This window comes from Chiloscyllium plagiosum, unplaced genomic scaffold (assembly GCF_037043375.1).
Source record: "Chiloscyllium plagiosum isolate Xiang-an unplaced genomic scaffold, Cpla_swu_hap1 HiC_scaffold_23, whole genome shotgun sequence".
NCBI classification, from domain to species: Eukaryota; Metazoa; Chordata; class Chondrichthyes; order Orectolobiformes; family Hemiscylliidae; genus Chiloscyllium; species Chiloscyllium plagiosum.
The window spans coordinates 18,972,594-18,988,983 of record NW_028270161.1 but is presented as its reverse complement, the minus strand read 5'-3'; positions in this window follow the sequence as shown (position 1 = coordinate 18,988,983).

The following is a 16,390-nucleotide window of genomic DNA, read 5'->3' as shown; positions in this document are numbered from 1 at the left end:
TGAATAGAGGTGAGGAGAGTGATGTGGGTCCAGGTTTTGACCTTTCTGCAATGGCAGGGAAATGTGCCAGGAGTGGGGTACGGACCTGACGAGGGAATCACGGAGGGAATGGTCTTTTCGGAACACTGTTAGGGTTGGGGTGGCAAATATATCTGGTGGTGGGGTCCATTTGTAGGTGATGGAAGTGGCGGAGGATGATGTGTTGTATACGGAGGTTGGTGGAGTGGAAGGTGAGGACTGGGGGGGTTCTGTCCTTGGTGCGTTGGGAGGGGTGGGGTTCAAGGGTGGTGGTGCATGTTGGAGGAGATGCGCTGGAGGGCATTGTCAATCACGTGGGATGGGAAGTTGCAATCGTGAAAAAGGCCATCTGAAACTTTCTGAGGTGGAATTGATCATTCTGGGAATAGATGCAGTGGAGGCGAAGGAATTGGGAATAAGAGATGATATTTTTACAGGAGGTTGGGTGGGGGGAGGTGTAGTCTAGGTAGCTGTGGGAGTCAGTGGGCTTGTAATATATTTTTTTTTACAATTTTACAATTTGACAAACTGAAGAGATACAAGACATTAATTGTTTTATTCATGCATATGCAAGGAGAGTCAGCCCTAGAAGCAAGAAAGAACGTTGGAAAGTTATATATGTATTCAGTTTTTATACACAAGTCATGTTCTGAATTGCTTATGTGGTCAATTCCTAATGTATGTTGACTGAGTTGTCCAAGTATAAATTGCTCTTTTCTACAGTATGTAATAGACATTGTCTGTACCCGAAGTTTCCTTGATTTTTGCTGATTATTTGGCCTATAATTCATATATTCCGAGCCTTGCATATCTGTGGTTCTTAATTACTTCTACTGTTTTAATATTTTTGCCTGAAGATTTAACCCTTAACTAACTAAAACTAGTTAAACCCTTTCAATTTCCCATTTTTGGCACTTGGCCTGGCCCAAGGTAGCCAACTTAATAATAATTCTGTTCCCTTTATGCTCCATTACCCATAGATATTTGCTGGTATAGAGCTTATGGTTGTAAAGATACTTAGTTATACCATCTGTACAGATTGATCCAGTGATATGGGCTTGTTCTCATAAGCTTTGCCCCTCCTTTTCTGAATCCCTTATTCCTTACTATCCCTTTGTGTCCTTCTGCAGTGTGGTGAACCAAATAAGTGATGTGCAAACCAAAATTGGGAGGTGTAGTGGACAGCGAAGAGGGTTACCTCAGATTACAATGGGCTGAGAAGTGGCAGATGGAGTTTAATTCAGATAAATGCGAGGTGCTGCATTTTGGGAAATCAAATCTTAGCAGGACTTATACACTTGATGGTAAGGTCCTAATGAGTGTTGCTGAACAAAGAGACTTGGAGTGCAGGTTCATAGCTCCTTGAAAGTGGAGTTGCAGGTAGGTAGGATAGTGAAAAAGGCATTTGGTATGCTTTCCTTTATGGGTCAGAGTAGTGAGCACAGGAGTTGGACTGTACAGGATATTGGTTAGGCCACTGTTGGAATACTGCGTGCAATTCTAGTCTCCTTCCTATCAGAAAGATGTTGTGAAACTTGAAAGAGTTCAGAAAAGATTTACAAGGATGTTGCCAGGGTTGGAGGATTTGAGCTATAGGGAGAGGCTGAACGGGCTGGGGCTGTTTTTTCCTGGAGCGTCGGAGGCTGAGGGGTGACCTTAGAGGTTTACAAAATTATGAGGGGCATGGATAGGATAAATAGACAAAGTCTTTTCCCTGAGGTTGGCGAGTCCAGAACTAGAAGGCATAGGTTTAGGATGAGAGGGGTAAGATATAAAAGACACCTAAGAGGCAACTTTTTCACACAGAGGGTGGTATGTGTACGGAATGAGCTGCCAGAGGATGTGGTGGAGGCTGGTACAATTGCAACATTTAAGAGACATTTGGATGGGTATATGAATGGGAAGGGTTTGGAGGGATATGGGCTGGGTGCTGGCAGTTGGGACTAGATTAGGTTGGGATATCTGGTTGGCATGGATGGGTTGGACCGAAGGGTCTGTTTCCATGCTGTACATCTCTATGACTATATGTCTGTGGTTAGCACAAGACGGCGCCGATACAGTCAATGATGTAGCGGAGGAACAGGTGTGGGCTGGTGCCGGTGTAACTGCGGAAGATGGACTGTTCCACTTATCCGACAAATAGGCAGGCATAGCTGGGTCCCATGTGGGTGTCTATGGTTTGGAAGAAGTGGAGGGATTGGAAGGAAAAGTTGTTGAGGGTGAGTACCGGTTTACCCAGACGGATGAGGGTGTCAGTGGGAGGGTACTGTTTGGGACAGCATGAGAGGAAGAAAAGGAGGGCTTGATTTTTCTTTAGGTCAGCTTCGATGTTCTGCTTCACAAACTCCTTGTAGACAGGTACCTTTCAGAAAGCTCTTCAACTAGCAGTCTATATTTGTGGATGCCCTTGGCAGTTTGTCTTCTAACTGTTCACAATGTCCAGTTTTACACCACAAAACATGAGATTTTTTCATTGGTTTTAATATTATCAAAATACTAAATTCAAACTTGATTGGATTTTGATATATTGGGGCATAATTTAAACTGATTGGCTGAATTTGAATTTGTTTTTGTTTCATGGCAACTCATCTACAGCTACTTGTTTGCCAGGTGTTACATTCTTACTTTGTTCAGGACTCTCTGTGCTTTGTCAGTCCTTGCTAGTTTTTCATCGCTCTTAAAGGTACAGTACACCTCCACACCTTCATAACACCTCCCTCTTTAAGAAAAGAATGAACCATCATAATGGAAAGATAGCTTCTTTTTTTCTCTATTCCTTAACCACGTTATCATGACATGCATGTGACTTTAATCTAAGTTCATATTAATGTCTTCCCACACAATATACTGAATAGATATCAATCTTATCTATAACTTATCAGTTAAATCTACAACAATACATCTACGATTACATTCTTACAAACTGAAGCATGTATGGTATGTAAATTAAAAGTCTGTATCATAAGCATCCAACAAAATGTCTCATATTCTTGTCTTTAAAGTGTTCTAAGAATGTAAGAGAATTGTGATCTGTGTACACAACAGTCTCTGACACATTTTTTGTGACATACACATTAAAATGTAAGGCCAGTACCAAACTCAATAGTTCTTTTTCGATCGTGGAATATTTCTTCTGGTGGATGTTGAGTCTCTTGGAAAAGTAACCAACTGGCAGTTCAGTCCCATCCTCATCTTTCTGTAGCAGTACAGCTCCAACTCCTATGTCACTAGCAACTTTGAAAACTTTGGTGCAGCCAAAACTGGTATGGTGGTTAGTATTGCTTTCAAATAGTTGAATGCCTCCTGGCATTATTCTGTCCAACGTAACTTTGTGTTCTTCTTCAGCAAATCAGTTAACAGTGCCACTACATTGCTGAAGTTTGAAACAAACTTCCAACAGAATCTGCTCTGTCCCAAGAATCAAAACATGTCTTTCTTCGAGGCTGGTCATGGAAATTCCTCGATGGCCTTCGTCTTTGCTTTCTGTGGGGTCAACCTTCTATGACCGATGTTACGTCCCAAGAATGCCACTTCAGCTTTCGAAAATTCAGTTTTGTTTAAGCTTATTACCAGTTTTGCTTCTTATAATCGTTCAAAGGGCTCTGCCAACTGTACCATGTGATCTTTCCATTACTGACTAAATATCACTACATTCTCCAAATAATAGAACATGGAACATTACAGCGCAGTACAGGCCCTTTGGCCCTCAATGTTGCGCTGCCCTGTCATACTAATCTAAAGCCCATCCCACCTACACTATTCCGTGTACGTCCATATGCCTGTTCAATGACAATTTAATGCACTTAAACTTGGCGAATCTACTACCATTGCAGGCAAAGCATTCCATACCCTTATTACTCTCTGAGTAAAGAAACTACCTCTGACATCTGTCTTATACTTATCTCCCCTCACTTTAAAGTTGTGTCCCCTAATGTTTGCCATTCCCATACTTGAAAAAAGGAACTCCCTGTCCACCCTATCTAACCCTCTGATTATCTTACATGTCTCTATTAAGTCACCTGTCAACCTTCTCTCTAACGAGAACAGCCTCAAGGCCCTCAGCCTTTCCTCGTAAGACATTCCTTCCATACCAGGCAACATCCTAGTAAATCTCTTTGCGCCCTTTCCAAAGCTTCCACATCCTTCTTATAATGCGGTGACCAGAACTGTACATAATACTCCAAGTGTGGCTGTACCAGAGCTTTGTACAGCTGCAGCATAATCTCCTGGTTCCGGAACTCAATCCCTCTATTAATAAAGGCCAAAACACTGTATGCCTTCTTAAAACCCCTGTCAATCTGGGTGGCAACTTTCAGGGATCTGTGTACATGGACACCGAGATCTCTCAGCTCATCTGCGCTCCCAAGAATCTTACCATTAGCCCAGTACTTTGCATTCCGATTACTCCATCCAAAGTATATCACCTTACACTTGTCCACATTAAACTCCATTTGCCACCTCTCACCCCAGCTCTGCATCCTATCTGTGTCTCTCCGCAACCTACTACATCCTTCGTCACTATCCACAACTCCACCGACCTTAGTGTCATCCGCAAATTTACTAACCCACCCTTCTAAGCCCTCATCCAGGTCATTTATAAAAATGACGAACAGCAGTGGACCCAAAACCGACCGTTGCGGTACGCTGCTAGTAATTGGACACCAAGATGAACATGTTCCATCAACTACAATGCTGTTTTCTTTCAGCAAGCCAATTACTGATCCAAACTGCTATGTCTCCCACAATCCCATTCCTCCGCATTTTGTATAATAGCCTACTGTGGGGAACCTCATCGAATGCCTTGCTGAAATCCATATACACCACATCAACTGGTTTACTCTCATTTACCTGTTTGGTCACTTTGTCAAAAAAGTCAATAAGATTTGTTAGGCACGAACTACCCTTCACAAAACCGTGCTGACTGTCCCTGATCAGATTATTCTTTTCTAGATGGTTATAAATCCTATCTCTTATAACTTTTCTAGATGGTTATAAATCCTATTTCTTATAATCTGCACAGTTTGTTAACCCAGCCACAACGCTGTTCATGAGTCTTTGGAATGTGGCGGGTGCATTCTTCATTCCAAAGGGCATCACTTTGCATTGAAATAGCCATTTGGGGTTACAAACGCAGAAATTTCTTTCCCCATTTCTGATAAAGGTACCTGCCCATAACCACTCAGTAAGTCCAACTTGGTAATGTAGCTGGCTTGTCCAACTTTCTCGATACAGTCCGCCAATCTCAGTATTAGATATGAGTCTGATTTTGTAGCGGCGTTGACCTTCCGATAATCCATCTAAAATCGTTGAGTCTCATCTGGCTTGGGAACTAAGATGATCAGCAAACTCCACTCAGTCTGGCTCGGTATGATGATATCCTTGTTGAGCATGGCCTCCACCTCCGGGACCTGTCTGGCTTTGAAAGGATTAAGAGGTGTTGTTTTATCAGAGCAATATTCCCTACGTCTATTTCATGTACAATAGCATTAGTCCTCCCCATCTGGTCCTTACATGGGCCCTCATACTGCAGTAACAAACCTTTCAACTGTGTTCTATTCTCCTGAGACAGATAGTTTACTAACCTATCCCAATCCCAAGGACTTCTTCATTTGTTAATCTATTTTGAGGCGCATCAAAATCCACACCATTTGGATTTGATTCCTCACTCTGCGGGGCAGTAACTAACAACTGTTTCTCAAGTTCTTTGTCTCTTCTAGTTCTTAGGAGGGGACCTACACTCTCATTTATAACCCTCATGAATGGTTCTTCAAATGCGGGAACTGGCAACAAAGGTGCTGGTTTTATAACCAACTGTGGCTTATCTACCATTTGGCATATATGACACGTAAGGCAAAAGTTAATCACATCCTTGTACATTCCAGGCCAATAAAAATGTTTTTGTACCTTAGCCTGAGTCTCGTACCCCTTGGTGACCTCCTACCGGTAGTTCATGTGCTACCTGTAACACTCCCTATCTGTATGCTACCGGCAATACAATCTGGTGCACTCTGGCCCATTTCTCCTCTGCACTAACCTGCCGTGGTCCTATTTCTGTCTTAGGAGTCTATCTTTCGGATAATAACCCTCAGAAATATCCTCTGCCTCCTTTTCGGAGTACGCATCCACATGTATATATTTTATCGTCTTGTCTTTCTGTTGCAAGTCCCTTAGCCTTTCAGGACTAAACACTTCTGTCTGACCCTCTGCCTGTTCAGGCTTTTCCTGCACCAATATGTCAAACAGGGTGTCTGCTAACTGAACCTCAACTCCTTCATCTGTTTCTTCAGTTTTTGCTTCATGCTGTGACTTATGATAATGGGATCTGGTTACCACACAATCTGGGAAAATACCAGGATATTTCTGTTTTAACTCCTCAGTTTCTTGGTCTTCCTTTGGTTTCTCCACAAGGGGTGTCACTCCAACCTTGGATCCTGCTAAATCATTCCCAAGAACAAACAGGATTCCTGGAACTGACACTGTCAATCACTCCCACTGTTACTTCCCCAGTCTTGAGTTGGCACTCCAACCTGATCTCACATAGGGGAATGCTAATGAAGGGCTCCTGCTTGAAACGTCGCTTTCCCTGTTCCTCGGATGCTGCCTGACCTGCTGTGTATTTCCAGCACCACTCTAATCTTGACTCTGATCTCCAGCATCTGCAATCCTCACTTTTGCCAATGCTAAATTTCTGTTCATCTATCCCACAAATTACCAAACTCTTGGGTAAAAATCAGAAAGAGTGCTAATTTGCTCATCTCTTACTATTAGAGACTGGTTAGATCCAGTATCTCTCAAAATTATAATTTCTTGTCCTTCTCCAACTGTTCTGTCTGAGTAAACTTTACCCACAGAGGCAAATTCTTTGTGGAGATCAGGTGTGAACTCCATACTCTAGCCCCTGCCTAGACTGTGCACTCTCCTGCAGCTCCTCAGCTCTTCTTGGGGTCTCCTTTATTACCTTCACTAATGCCACTGGCTTAGCTTTTTTTAACCACATCTTTTCCCACAGTCTCTTTAACGACCAGCACTGTGACTTCACGTGTCCCACTTTACCACAGTGGAAACACCTGAGGTCTTTCACCTCCTTTCTGCCCTCTTGGGCTTCTTTTTTAACCTGTGATAAACTCTGACCAGTTTCTCTACTCTTTCTTTCATAGTGTAGGATTTCCACTTCTCCCAACTTCTATCCCTCACAGGACAAAATTCTGGCCAGAAGCTTGTCTTATGCACGAACGTATTCATCTGCTAATTCTGTTGCCTGTCTCACTTCCTGAACTTTCTATTCCTATATGTGAATTCTTATCATCTCTGGAAGTGAATTTTTAAACTCCTCCAGCAGATTAGTCTCTCTTAGAGCCTCATAGGCACCTATCTATCAAAATGATTATGTTTACTTTGTTCACACTAAACATAAGTCTGACCTGGTTCCTTCTTTGTGTTTCTGAACCACTGTCTATACACTAATGGTACCAATTCACAAGCTCTTAAAATAGCCTGTTTGACCTCTTCATAATTTATTGACCCCTCATCTGGCAAATACCTCACCAGCTCTGCCTACAAGTTTAGTCTAAACTAGTGTTACCCATAAATCTTCGGACCATTCCATCTGCCTAGCCAATTTTTAAAATGAAATAAAGAAGGCTTCAACATCTTTATCCTCAAAATGTAGCAGAGTTTTGACATATTTGTATATATCACTACCTTCTCTTTTAATCTCCATCCTATTTGATTTTGCTAACTAAGTTCAAATTCTCTCTCTTTTTGCTCAGCTAAGAACCTTCTCTCTTTTTCCTCTCTCTCTTCTCTCTTTGCTCAGCTAAGAACTTACTCTCTCTTTGTTTATCTTCTAACTCCATTTTCCTCAATTGTAATTTAAGTTTTTCTAACTCTACTCCACCTGTCTGTTTCTCTGAAACACCGAAGTGTTTGAGTAATTCCCTTATAATTTCAGCTTTACTTTTGTCCTTGGTCAAACCCAAATCTAACTTCTTTAGTTGTTCTAAAAGTATGGCCTTTTTCTTTCCTTCTAAACTTTCTTGGCAAATTTGAGAATCACCTTCAAACCCCAGAAGCTCTTTAGCAATATTAAGGAGCCATTTCTGTCACTTTTCATTTAACCAACCACAAGTCACCAAAATTAAACAAATTGTCTCACCCGCATTTTATTTAAAGAATTAGGACACTAACCTGCAAGTGTTTGAATCTACTGGGCTTTTTTTGTACCCCAAGACTATTCAAATCTGTCCAAATCTCAGACTGGATCTGTCTAAGCTTGTTCAAATTGAGGACGAAAGCCCCCAAACTATTGCGACACAGGTAAACCCTTATGCTAATTTAAACCAGCCACACAGAAAATGTTCACCTCAAGCCATAATCTGTTAAAATTTGAGAGGCAAAGAACTATCCAGATGTCACTATTTAAAATAAAAATTAACAATTTTATTCTTTAAGTCCAACAGAGAATATTAAAACCAACAACTATTTACAACTCCTTTCTCTTAAACCTATCTTTTACCTCCCACTCTACAATACTAATCTGATAAAAAAAAATCCGGATTAAGATTTACAAAAGAAAATCAAAACCAGTCTGCTTTGTTGATTCTCCTTTGTAGATTTTCCACTGTAGATTTTTCTCTACATCGGCTTCGATCTTCTGTTGCCCACAGACAGGTACCTTTCAGACAGCTCTTCAACTAGCAGTCTATATTTGTGGATGTCCTTCTTCTAACTGTTCAAAATGTCCGGTTTTAGATAACAAAACATCAGATTGTTTCATTGGTTTTAATATTATCAAAATACTAAATTCAAATTTGGTTGGATTTTGGTGTCTTGGGGCAGAATTTAAACTGATTGGCTGAATTTGAATTTGTTTTCATTTCATGGCAACTCAGCTGAATTTGAATTTGTTTTTATTTCATGCAACTCAGCTGGAGCTACTTGTTTCCCAAGTGTTGCATTCTTACTTTGTTCAGGATTCTCTGTGCTTTGTCAATCCCTGTAGTTTTTCAACTCTCTTAACGGTACAGTACACCTCTACACCTTCATAACAATGGCATCAAGGAGCCCTAGCAAAACTTGAATCAATGGGCATTGGGGACAAACACTCCACTGGTTAGAGTCATACCTAGTACAAAGGAAGATGGTTGTGGTTGTGGAGAGTCAGTCATCTCAGCTCGAGGACATCTCTGCAGGAATCCCTCAGGGTAGTCGTAAGCCCAACAATCTTCAGAGCTGAAAATGTGTTACTGGAAAAGCGCAGCAGGTCAGGCAGCATCCAAGAAGCAGGAGAATCGACGTTTCGGGCATGAGCCCTTCTTCATGAATCTTTAGGAATGAGCCCTGAAGAAGGGCTCATGCCTGAAACGTCGATTCTCCTGCTCCTTGGATGCTGCCTGACCTGCTGCGCTTTTCCAGCAACACATTTCCAGCACTGATCTCCAGCATCTGCAGTCCTCACTTTCTCCAACAATCTTCAGCTACTTCATCAATGACCTTCCCTCTGTCAAAAGGTCAGAAGTGGGCATTTTCATCGATGATTGCACAGTGTTCAGCACTACTTGCGACTCCGACCAGAATGTTATGAATGAACTTGCCAAGGTGTCCCACAATACCAAAGCGGTCAAATCAATATGAACACAAGCTGGTACCAAAGCAAAACAGTCCCACTTTATAGGAACAAATTACAATAATCTTAAGGGTTATGGTGAGACGCGGGTAAGTGGAGCTGAGACCACGAAAAGATCAGCCATGATCTTATTGAATCACGGAGTGGGCTTGAAGGGCCAGATGGCCTACTCTCCTGCTGCAGGTGCTTATGTTTTTACATTATGTCAGTTACTGGGACAAGACCAGGCTAGATGCTGGGTAGTATTCAACAGAATTCATTTGAAAGGATCAAGGAGATGTTAATTTCATTATGATTATAATTCAGAGCTGCCTACAATTGTTGCCACAGGTGCATTGTTGATTAGGAGCCTACTTTTTGAGATTGAGAGAGATGATAAATGTAGATCAATTTCTTTTACTGAAATAGTCCGTAGGTATGCAGTCATTGTAAAAAGGACAATCACTGCTCTTTGGCCTGTGAAAAGTTTGCAGATTATGTCTTGTGTTTTCAGTTCACAATGGAGACAAATTACAGACTTTTGGTGACTATTGAATTCAAAGAAAATAGCAAATTTGTGACCAAGAGTACAGTGATTGTACAATTACAACATTTAAAAGACATTTGGACAGGTACATGAATAGGAAAAGTTTAGATGGACATGGGCTAAATGCAGACAAATGGGACTAGCTCAGTTTAGAATGACTGGTTGGCATGGACAAGTTGAACTAAAGGGTCTGTTTCCACGCTGTATGACTCAATAACTCTATGAGATTGATGAGATTTAACACTACAATTGAAAACATGCCAGGGAAGAAACAAGCGACATTGTTACAAATTCCTACAGCAAATGCTGAATAAGAAGATTTAAATTTTGTTGAAAATTTAAAAGATCTGTACTTCACTGATGATCAAGTACCTACCAGCAACAACACATTTCGATTAGATTCCCTACAGTTTGGAAACAGGCCCTTCGGCCCAACTAGTCCACACTGACCTTCCAGAGAGTAACCCCCCCAGACCCATTCCCCATATTTACTCCTAACTAATGCACCTAACTCTATGGGCAATTTAGCATGGCCAATTCACCTAACCTGCACATCATTGCACTGTGGGAGGAAACCCACACAGACACTGGGAGAATGTGCAAACTCCACACAGACAGTCACTGAAGGCTGGAATCGAACCCGGGTCTCTGGAGCTGTAAGACAGTAGTGCTAACTGCTGGGCCACCGTGCCGCCCCTAAATAAGATTTGAAATGCACAAAAGTTATATGAAGAATGTGCTCAAATCCATGAGTACTTGTATCAAATATTGGCAAGACTTTATTCTGCAATATTTTGAACAAATATATCTCAGTGTTGTAAATGACTGCTGATTTATAATGAGACATTTGTCATGCCTATAGTCCTCACACTCCATATACTTCAAAGGTTATAGTAGGGTAACTTGGATATCACAAATTATTGAGAGTGCAAAATACTGTCTGTTGCTCATGATTCTAAATCATTAGAAGAGATGATCTCTGTTTTACAATGTGTACTCTCCATTGACAAGAGTGGAATGAAACATGAGGACAGCAGATGAGTACCTTTCCAAACAAATAATTAATTTCAACCGTCACCAAAGAGTACATTGTTGAGACCATCACTGTTCTTTCTTTATTTTACTCATTTTTAATTTGGATTTGGAAAGGCAAGGACTGATTAGGGATAGTCAACATGGCTTTGTGTGTGGGAAATCATGTCTTACAAACTTGATTGCATTTTTTGAAGAAGTAACAAAGAAGATTGATGAGGGCAAAGCAGTAGATGTGATCTATATGGACTTCAGTAAAGTGTTCGACAAGGTTCCCCATGGGAGACTGATTAGCAAGGTTAGATCTCATGGAATACAGGGAAAACTAGCCATTTGGATACAGAACTGGCTCAAAGGTAGAAGACAGAGGATGGTGGTGGAGGGTTGTTTTTCAGACTGGAGGCCTGTGACCAGTGGAGTGCCACAAGGATCGGTGCTGGGTCCTCTACGTTTTGTCATTTACATAAATGATTTGGATGTGAGCATAAGAGATACAGTTAGTAAGTTTGCAGATGACACCAAAATTGGAGGTGTAGTGGACAGCGAAGAGGGTTACCTCAGATTACAACAGGATCTGGACGAGATAGGCCAATGGGCTGTGAAGTGGCAGATGGAGTTTAATTCAGATAAATGTGAGGTGCTGCATTTTGGGAAGCACATCTTAGCAGGACTTATACACTTAATGGTAAGGTCTAGGGTAGTGTTCTGAACAAAGAGACCTTGGAGTGCAGGTTCATAGCTCCTTGAAAGTGGAGTCGCATGTAGATAGGATAGTGAAGGCAGCATTTGGTATACTTTATTGGTCAGAGTATTGAGTACAGGAGTTGGAGGTCATGTTGCGGCTGTACAGGACATTGGTTAGGCCACTGTTGGAATATTGCGTGCAATTCTGGTCTCCTTCCTATCTGAAAGATGTTGTGAAACTTGAAAGGGTTCTGAAAAGATTTCCAAGGATGTTGCCAGGGTTGGAGGATTTGAGTTATAGGGAGAGGCTGAACAGGCTGGGGCTGTTTTCCCTGGAGCATCGGAGGCTGAGGGGTGACCTTATAGAGGGTTGCAAAATTATGAGGGGCATGGATAGGGTAAATAGACAAAGTCCTTTCCCTGGGGTTGGGGGAGTCCAGAACTAGAGGGCATAGGTTTAGGGTGAGAGGGGAAAGATATAAAAGAGACCTAAGGGGCAACCTTTTCACACAGAGGGTGGTACGTGTATGGAATGAGCTGCCAGAGGATGTGGTGGAGGCTGGTACAATTGTAACATTTAAAAGGCATTTGGATGGGTATATGAACAGAAAGAGTTTGGAGGGATATGGGCCAGGTGCTGGCAGGTAGGACTAGATTGGGCTGGGATATCTGGTTGTCATGGACGAGATGGACCAAAGGGTCTGTTTCCATGCTGTACATCTCTATGACTCTATAACTGTGAACAAGTTTTTTTTTTAGATTACTTTACAGTGTGGAAACAGGCCCTTCGGCCCAACAAGTCCACACCGACCCGCCGAAGCGCAAATCACCCATACCCCTACATTTAACCCTTACGGGGTATTTAGCATGGCCAATTCACCTGACCTGCACATCTTTGGACTGTGGGAGGAAACCGGAGCACCCGGAGGAAACCCACGCAGACACGGGGAGAATGTGCAAACTCCACAGTAAGTCGCCTGAGGCGTGAATTGGAACCCGGGTCTCTGGCGCTGTGAGGCAGCAGTGCTAACCACTGTGCCACCGTGCCGCCCACAAGTTGAGAATCAAGCTTTGAACACCAGCTTGTTTTAAAATATAAGAGAACAAACAGTCTGACATTTGCATAAGGGAACTGACCTGAAAAGATAATTGTAGATAAATTATTGATCCAAGAGCACTGCAAATGTTTCAGCAGCAGAAAACCTACAATGGGAAGTGTTCCTACTTCTGGGCCTGGAGCCCCAAGTTCAAGTCCCACCTACTCTAGATGTTTGTTTTAACGCCTCTGAAGAGGTTGTTTAGAAGATATCTAAAGAGAAAGTGCAGGGTTTGGTTCACATTAAGATGCAGCTAGTGTTAACCCATCAATTCCACCATGACCTTAAATTTACCTGGACCATCTCTGACACCTCCCTCCCCTTCCTGGACCTCTCCATCTCCATTAATGACGACCGACTTGACACTGACATTTTTTACAAACCCACCGACTCCCATAGCTACCTGGATTACACCTCTTCCCACCCTACCTCTTGCAAAAATGCCATCCCGTATTCCCAATTCCTCCGCCTCCGCCGTATCTGCTCCCAGGACGACCAGTTCCACCACAGAATACACCAGATCGCCTCCTTCTTTAGAGACCGCAATTTCTCTTCCCACGTGGTTAAAGATGCCCTCCAACGCATCTCGTCCACATCCCGCACCTCTGCCCTCAGACCCCACCCCTCCAACCGTAACAAGGACAGAACGCCCCTGGTGTTCACCTTCCACCCTACCAACCTTCGCATAAACCAAATCATCCGCCGACATTTCCGCCACCTCCAAACAGACCCCACCACCAGGGATATATTTCTCTTCCCTCCCCTTTCCGCCTTCCGCAAAGACCGTTCCTTCCGTGACTACCTGGTCAGGTCCACGCCCCCCTAAAACTCACCCTCCCATCCTGGCACTTACCCCTGCCACCGCAGGAACTGTAAAACCTGCGGCCACACCTCCTCCCTCACCTCTATCCAAGGCCCCAAAGGAGCCTTCCACATCCATCAAAGTTTTACTTGCACATCCACTAATATCATTTATTGTATCCGTTGCTCCCGATGCGGTCTCCTCTACATTGGGGAGACTGAACGCCTCCTAGCAGAGCGCTTTAGGGAACATCTCCGGGACACCCGCACCAATCAACCACACTGCCCCGTGGCCCAACATTTCAACTCTGCCGAGGACATGGAGGTCCTGGGCCTCCTTCACCGCCACTCCCTCATCACCAGACGCCTGCAGGAAGAATGCCTCATCTTCCGCCTCGGAACACTTCAACCCCAGGGCATCAATGTGGACTTCAACAGTTTCCTCATTTCTCCTTCCCCCACCTCACCCTAGTTCCAAACTTCCAGCTCAGCACTGTCCCCATGACTTGTCCGGACTTGTCCTACCTGCCTATCTCCTTTTCCACCTATCCACTCCACCCTCTCCCCCCTGACCTGTCACCTTCATCCCCTCCCCCACTCACCCATTGTACTCTATGTTACTTTCTCCCCACCCCCACCCTCCTCTAGCTTATCTCTCCACGCTTCAGGCTCACTGCCTTTATTCCTGATGAAGGGCTTTTGCCCGAAACGTCGAATTCGAAACTCCTTGGATGCTGCCTGAACTGCTGTGCTCTTCCTGCACCACTAATCCAGATTCTGGTTTCCAGCATCTGCAGTCATTGTTTTTACCAAGGAAACATGAAGGCCAATGGATGCACTCGTCACCATATTTAATGTTACAACCAAGAAAGGAGAGATTACAACTCCCTACCTCTTTAACCTCCTACAATTTTAAAAAAAATTTTGCTTTATGTAGCACCTAGATATCACACTTCATTTCTTTAGTAACTAGATTGAAAATGAAGGAGAGGCAATTCCACAGTCTACTTGACTGGAAACAAGGGGTTTTTTTTAACTAACAAAATATGACATCAGACACAAACAAAAGTACACAAACAAGGTAATGAACTTACAAAGAAGTGGGAGTTACTACATGGTACAGAAAGGAAGGTAAGGCCATCCTCCAAAGGAATCATGAACGGTGCTACAGCACACTTCCATTAGCCCGAAATATCTCTGCAAATGAAGTGCTACCTTTTACAGGATGAAGAGAGACTGATTTATGAGAAAGACACCCTGCTCATCCATTCCAGCATGACGATCACATGAGATATGCACTCCTCAATGAAGCACTTTCATTGCGTCTGCCTCATCAGTCTGTGAGAACTGCATCTCAATGAGCCAATTGGTCACTTGATCTGACAATGTCAGGAAGAACTACACAAACTCAACCTTCTTGGTTGGTGTGCACACTGGTGTCTAAACTGGCCTCACTTCCCAGCCTCATTTTTGTTGCCACTTAAATTTCCAGATCTTAGTGGATCATTGAAGCTCCATCAGCACTGCATTAAATTAGCCTCAATGAATCTGGCTGCTTCCCTTTCAAGTCTTCTGCATCCGTGACTTCTTAGTTTCATTTGGTGTTTTAACATTTCTGGATGGAAGAAAGAGCCCACCTTGCTGAATGGAATAGCGTATAAAAGTAGAGAAATGTTGTTGCAATTGTTTGAAGCATTGGTGAGAATGCATCTGGAGTAACGTCCACAGGTTTGGTCCCCTTATTTGAGGAAGCATGAAATTGCATTGGAGGCAGTTCAGTGAATGTTCACTACATTAATTCCAGAGGTGAAAGGTTAGTCTCATGAGGCAATCTGGGCCTATACTTGCTCGAGTCAGAAAAATAAGAGGAGATCTAATTGGGGTGTATAAGATATTAAAAGGGCTTGACAATGTCAGTGTAGAGTGGATGTTTCCCTTTCTGGAGCAATCTGGAATGAGAAGTCAAGGCTTTAGACTAAGGTTTGGCAAATATAAAACAGATAGAGAGGAATTACATATCTCAAATGGTTCTGAATCTGTGCAATTCTCTACCCTGTGAATGGATAACAAATAAATTTAAGGAAGAAAGAAACAGATTTTTATATTAGTAATGGGTTAAAGGGTTATGAAGAGGTTATATCAGGATTTTGACAACAAAAACTTTTTTTCAGTTTATGTGGAAACTATTTTGCAGATCAGGCTCATAAACTTTTATCAGCAAGTCAAAAAGCACTGAAGAACATTAGCTATTTCACAGATAATGAAAAAGTCATGGATCATATAACCCAATTAAAGAGATAGAACATAGAACAATACAGCACAGAACAGGCCCTTCGGCCCACGATGTTGTGCCGAACATTTGTCCTAGCTTAAGCACCCATCCATGTACCTATCCAATTGCCGCTTAAAGGTCACCAAAGAATCTGACTCTACCATTCCCACAGGCAGCGCTTTCCATGCCCCCACCACTCTCTGGGTAAAGAACCCACCCCTGACATCTCCCCTATACCTTCCCCCCTTCACCTTAAATTTATGTCCCCTTATAACACTCTGTTGTACCCGGGGAAAAAGTTTCTGACTGTCTACTTTATCTATTCCTCTGATCAT